This window comes from Rattus norvegicus, chromosome 16 (genome assembly GCF_036323735.1).
Source record: "Rattus norvegicus strain BN/NHsdMcwi chromosome 16, GRCr8, whole genome shotgun sequence".
NCBI classification, from domain to species: Eukaryota; Metazoa; Chordata; class Mammalia; order Rodentia; family Muridae; genus Rattus; species Rattus norvegicus.
The window spans coordinates 16,505,454-16,511,453 of record NC_086034.1 but is presented as its reverse complement, the minus strand read 5'-3'; the positions used below and the strand labels follow the sequence as shown (position 1 = coordinate 16,511,453).

The 6,000-nt window shown below is 37.9% G+C and overlaps 1 long non-coding RNA gene across 7 annotated transcripts in view; it reads left to right on the top strand.

Annotated features, from left to right (window-relative positions):
* The first annotated feature begins 444 nt into the window (after window positions 1-444).
* The window catches only part of LOC102546921 (uncharacterized), a 62,920-nt gene continuing 57,364 nt past the window's right edge, over window positions 445-6,000 (top strand). For 3 of the 7 annotated variants that reach the window (XR_010058624.1, XR_010058622.1, XR_010058623.1), the window contains exons 1-2: window positions 1,180-1,349; window positions 1,457-1,797. This is a non-coding gene — a long non-coding RNA (uncharacterized LOC102546921). Of the gene's footprint in view, window positions 560-1,179; window positions 1,350-1,456; window positions 1,798-6,000 lie in introns of those variants that run through there. The other 4 variants (XR_010058626.1, XR_010058621.1, XR_005494749.2 and 1 more) reach the window with 3 other exon arrangements.

The window sequence follows — 6,000 nt, the reverse complement described above, 5'->3', positions numbered from 1 at the left end:
TGTCTTTTATAAAAATTATTTATGTATATGAGTACACTGTAGCTGTCTTCAGACACACCAGAAGAGGGCATCAGATCTCACTACAGATGGTTGGGAGCCACCATGTGGTTGCTGGGAATTGAACTCAGGACCTCTGGAAGAGCAATCAGTGCTCTTAACCACGGAGCCATCTCTCCAGCCCTCTCTGTTGTGTACTAATCAACATTTATCCTTACTAAGTTTTGCTTGTGTCTATCCTATGTCTTTAATTATTTATACATAAAAGTTCCTTGAAGGTATTGTTGAGACACATCCTGTTTTTACCTAAGCTCATTCTTACTTGTTCATAATGTAAATAATAGCATAAAACTATAGTCCAAGGCAGAGGATATTTTATATCTTTCTCTTATAAAACTATGTCAAATTCAGCCTGGTTAGTGTTGCTATGGTGATTCCATGCATACACACAGCTGCCTTCTAAGAACCTTTTTTAGCCCAGTACTTCTAAGGCCATATCATCTGTAACGCTGCTGGGGCTCCAGGTATCATGGCTATGTCTTAGCATAAAAAGGGTCAAGAGGTGAGTAGACTTTACAATTCATGTATAATTGTTACTTCTACCCCCCCATCTTGGTTTGAGATGGGGAGGAGGTATTAATAATAATCATCTTTCTGATATTTTGGTTGAGACATGAAAATTATTTGGTCAACGGATAGAAGTTGTTGCCAGGAAAACCACAAGTCTCACCTTAAACTGGATAAGAGTTTATTTGGGGGCTCTGTAGGGGTGATCATAGCATTGGGACACAGGTTCCGGTCACCCACAGTTCCATGTTTCTGGAATTCTCTGGATCTGAGCCTCTTCTACTACTTCTTATACAGCTACTTATACCTGGGTGAAGGAAAGATTAGAAAAAGAACTGGGTACACTGTACCCCAAGTAAAGCTAGAATTGATATCCCTTAGAAGAGGGATTACTCCAATTGCCAAGTGGCTAGCTACGGGAAGAGAAGCGGGAGAGGAGCAGTCTGCGGTCGCGTGCTCTAACCTGGCTTTTGGGCTGGCGATGGATGTGTCATGGAGATGAACTTCATGACTGCAGTGCGTACGTGAGCATATGCATGCTTTATTGCTCTCAAATGCTTATTTGTTAATAAAGGGACTCGCACAAATTATCACCACGTAATTTAGAGCACGCATAGACTTTTACTGCACAACCAACTGAAATGGTCATTAAGCATTTTTAATGGTGTGAGAAAGTGCTTACAATAAAGTGCTGGGAATGAGAGCAGAAATGAAAACACAGTTCAAAATGGTGACTTGCCCGGGCCTCTAAAACTGGGAAAAATCCCAGCGGGAGGATGCCACAGGTCAGCCATCTCATTTGCTTATTTGTAATTAAACTAGTTTTGTACTTAAAAAAATATTTCTCATTTAATCTTACTTAGGATTGTTTTGCATCATTTTTGCCTTTCAGAAGCGTAAAGCATGTGCCTGCTAGGGTAGAAGGGTCCTGCAACTCTAATCTAAAACAGGCAAGCAAAGACTTATGTGCAAGTTTGGATCGACCGTTGCTTCCCAAACAACCGGAAACACTGGGTATAAACAATTTCAAATCCTGAAATCATGTCGAAGTTGCAGTGCTGAAGAGTTGCCAGGTCAATGTGAGGGTGGTACCCTGGGGGGTTAAAGCTCCTGGCTGCAGTCTAGTTGTGATGCTGAACTTGATCTTTGAGGCACTTGCTTGGTGATAGAGGGTGAATTCAAGAAGAGGATGTTCTCCAGAAAAAAGCAACATTCCTAAGTCTCAAGTCTCAGGTAAGAGTGAGTCGGAAATAAACCTGCCCTGCTCAAAGAACCATAGAGCGCTTCCAACCGGAAAGGGTTAAACCCCACCCACTGACCCAACCCTCGGTTTGCCTAGTTACAGGAGGGATGTGGGTCACAAATGTGATTATTTGGAATGGTAAGTTCCTTGGTGACAAAACACAGAATCAGAAACTGTAATTACGTACAACAGAGAATATTTATCTTGAGGAGTAAACTGATCCCAACAAAAATTCTAAGTTAAAACAACAATATAAATATGGTGCCACAGAGATGGTTCTTCAGCCTCGAAGAATTCGTTCTGAGTTTGATTCTCAGCATCCACTTAGGGAAACCCTCAACTCTCTATAACCACAGCTCCAACTCTCTGGGTCCATGTACACATAGCCACTCACAGGGAAACACCCATATACACATAATTAAAAGTAAAAAGTAAAATAAATCTAAAATTATTACATTTATTTATTTGCATATATCTTGTGGGCTATATATTTGTCATGGTGCACATATGCAGCTTAGAAAGCAATTCGTGGGGATAGATTTTTTTTCTACTACTCTGCGATGCCAGGGATTGAATTTAGAACATCAGACTTAGCAGCAAGCATCTTTGTTTATCAAGCCATCTCAATGACTGTTGTATGACAAACGACTTTGTGCAGAGATGCTAAACACACCTCTATTCACTTTAGATAGGGAGGCAATGACAGATAAAGTACAGAAACCACCAAGTCCAACTTGGTGACCCAATAGGTTTTATTGGGACTACCTAGAGAAGTCCTAATACAGGAATCCCTTTCTTACAATGAGCAAGGGGTTGCTTACAGGAGAAAAACTGACTTAAAGAAAGCTTTATCATTAGATGAAGTTCACAAAAGCTGGGAATGGACCATACTGTCCATCTGGCAGGAAACTCAACAGGTTGTAGAATGTCCTTTCTAAGTACATCAATTGAACTAAACTTCTTTCAGGAAGCTGGGCTTGTCTCAGTCTTCTGTGAACTTTGGCTTGTCTGAGAATCTTTACAACTTTTATTGCTTATTTTGGCAAGGAAGGGCCTAGTGAATCCGATCAATTTCAGGGACTTCCTGAAGCTATTTTGAGTAGTTTATCTCCCTGCTTAAAGAACTTCCTTATGGGTTGAGATGTTTCAACCTCAGAGGAAAACTGTTACTTAACACTGGCCCAAATTATAAATTTAAAAAGTTGAAAAATATCAGAAGTTCAGAAAAACAATGTTCCAGTTTAAAGCAACAGAACCCTTACTTCCTTGTCCTGCTTTTCAATATGTTTTGATAGCCTCTTTATAGGACAGTGATTTCTGCAATGTAGCTTTTTCTGTATGGAGAACGTAAAGATGATTTGGTATGCAAAATGGGTCATAGAAATCTTTTATTATTGGTGTCTCACAAAAAAAATCTTTGAAGATTTATATAGGTAATGCCATACATGTTTTCAGTATTGTTATCAAGTTTGGAAAATTGTCTTCTAAATTTCTGTCACCTATAAACTATAAAATTGTTCAATGTTTATGAAGTTTTTCCTGGCAGCAAGTCATCTTAAATACTCCTTAAATTAATGACCTCCATTAACCGGTTTATTGTGGAGGCTCAGGTGGCACTGGAGTGTAATTGCTTTTATATTACCTCAGTTGGTATTTTGTGTCAAATTGGCAGGTTATTTGAATTTTATTAGTATGTGCAGATAATTCACTAGTTTATTAGTTACATTTTCAAGCTGACCAAGACTCTAGTCTAACTTTGATCTCAAGTCTTTGTCTTTCTCTTAATCATGTGCTGTTCTTGGCCTAGATTAAAGGCTTCGTTGTTGTTATTGCTGCTGTTCTGCTATCGTTTGGTTTTCTTGATGGTGGAGTAGTTTTTACTGATGTGCTGCTCATCAAATGCTTATCACTTGTTTGGATAGTCTATTAAGTTTCATTAAGACTTCCTCTCCCATTAAGTAGCAAATTTAAAAGTGACAAGAGCTACATGTTACATGGGTCTGATTTAAGATGCTGTAATTTATTTTCACTTTTATTGAAATGCTCAAAAAGAACTGCGTTTCTAAACTGAAAATGGCCCATTCAGATTTGGTGAACAGATTTTTTTTTTTTACACATTGTTAGTGTTTTGACTTTTCTTCTGATTCTTTGACAAAGTCGCTTGACATTCTTAAAATGTCACTTTCTCCCTGTTGCAAGATGAAACAGTTTTGTAATAGGCAAGACATTCAATTTCACTTGTTATCTTGTTAATAAATTGCGTGTATATTTAAAATACTCCACAAAGATCCTGATTTAAGTTAAAAACATGTAACCGTGGTGGAATCCAGAAGTATCCCATGATTTGGGGACGGATGGAGGCAGGTTTAGTCAGAAACTTTAAAGAATCCTTGACAAAAGGCAAGGGGCTTCTGCTTGCCTGAGGTCATAACATGCATATCTGTCACGATTTCTTAATAGCTTGTGACACTTTATAAAACTTGTCTCATGTCATTGAATTAACAGAGAAGTTTTCCAATTGATAAATTATTTGTGCTGCGGTAGAGTTTAAATATTTCACAGGTGATTCATGTTGGCACTATACTCTGACATACCCACACTACCGTAATAGTACTTTTTATCTTGGTTGATTATTTTTTATTCTTTCCTTCTGTATTTCACTATTTTTATTGATTATCCACCATATATTTGAAATGCACTATATTTGTGCTGGCATTTGAGGTTTTTTTGTGTGCATGTAATGAAGGGTATTACATTTAGTATGTAGTAGGTTACTGACATTGGTGTTGTTTGAAGAATTTCTGTCCTAGTTTCCTTCTCCTTTGCTATGATAAACACCATGGTTGATAAAAGGGTCTTCTTTGTTTCTTCATTTAGCTTGAATTACAGCCCATCATCAAGGGGAAGCTAAGATAGCAATTTAAGATAGGAGCTTGATTCAAAGTCCAATGGAAGAGTGTTACTTACTGGCTTGATCTCAGGTTCACATTAGGCCACCTTTCTTACACACTCTAGGATCACCTGCCTAGGAATGAAACCACCCAGAGTGGGCTGGGCCCTCCTATATCAAACAGCAATCAAGAAAATGTTCCAAAGTTATTCCTGCAGGCCAATATAATATAGGCAACCTTGAATGAGATTTCCTCTTCCCAGATGTATTAAGTAGACAACCAGTTTAGTCACCATACTATCATATTATTATTAATGATGAAAAATAGCACAATCATCATCTCTTCTAAAATCCATTTATCTTTAACTACTCAATGACCCCCCACATCACTTTGTATTCTATATACTTTTTGCTTGCCATTTTCTCTTTGGATTTGTCAAATTTTTGAAAAATGTCCCTAAGCGCTTCATAGTCAAGTGCTAATACAAATTTTACTTTGTAAAATATATAACTATTTTAATAACTATATAAAATATAATACATTTCTATTTAATGTCATGTTGGTTGAACTCTTGCTCTAGCCTTTTCTCTAGCGACTACTGTGGTGAATTTTCCATACTCAGTATTGTATCATCTATGATAATGACAGATTTCTTTGCCTTTTAACCTTTTCCATTCTCAATGTGCTTGTTGTGACCATAGGATGTTGTTGAATAGCATGGATGATAATAGATCATATGATCATCCTCTTGAAACAACAGAGGACATATTCAATGTTTTCCCATTTGCAAAGATGCATCAGAAAGTTTTATCTTATAATTAATTTTTTTATAACACTCACACTCCAATTGGAAGGATCTGGATGATCTTTAGATGAAGGGGCCAGCATATGGGATTGGATGATGATGGGGCTGCCATGGTGCTAGCGGTCTGAGGGTCAGTGCATATGGTAGAGATTTAGAAGAAGGTGGAGGGTGAGAGATATAGACCAGGAGTGCTTAGTCCCTTTCTTTTATCTAAGGGAGCACTTGGATGCTTGGGTAAGAGGTCATTTGTCCCTGGACAGAACCATAAGGTCTTTTCTCCTTTCTGTCTGAGTTTATCTTGTCGTATTTTCTTTTCCCAAAAGAGAGTGCATTATCATTGATCAGAGAGTGGGAAAGTGATGAGCTTATACTCCCAAGGCAGACAATTGAGCAAATCTCTCCATGAGCATCAGTGCCGAGGGAAGCAGAGGATATTTCTAACCACTCTGAGAAAGATAGAAGTCATACACGCTTTATGCCTAGTTATTTTAATTTTG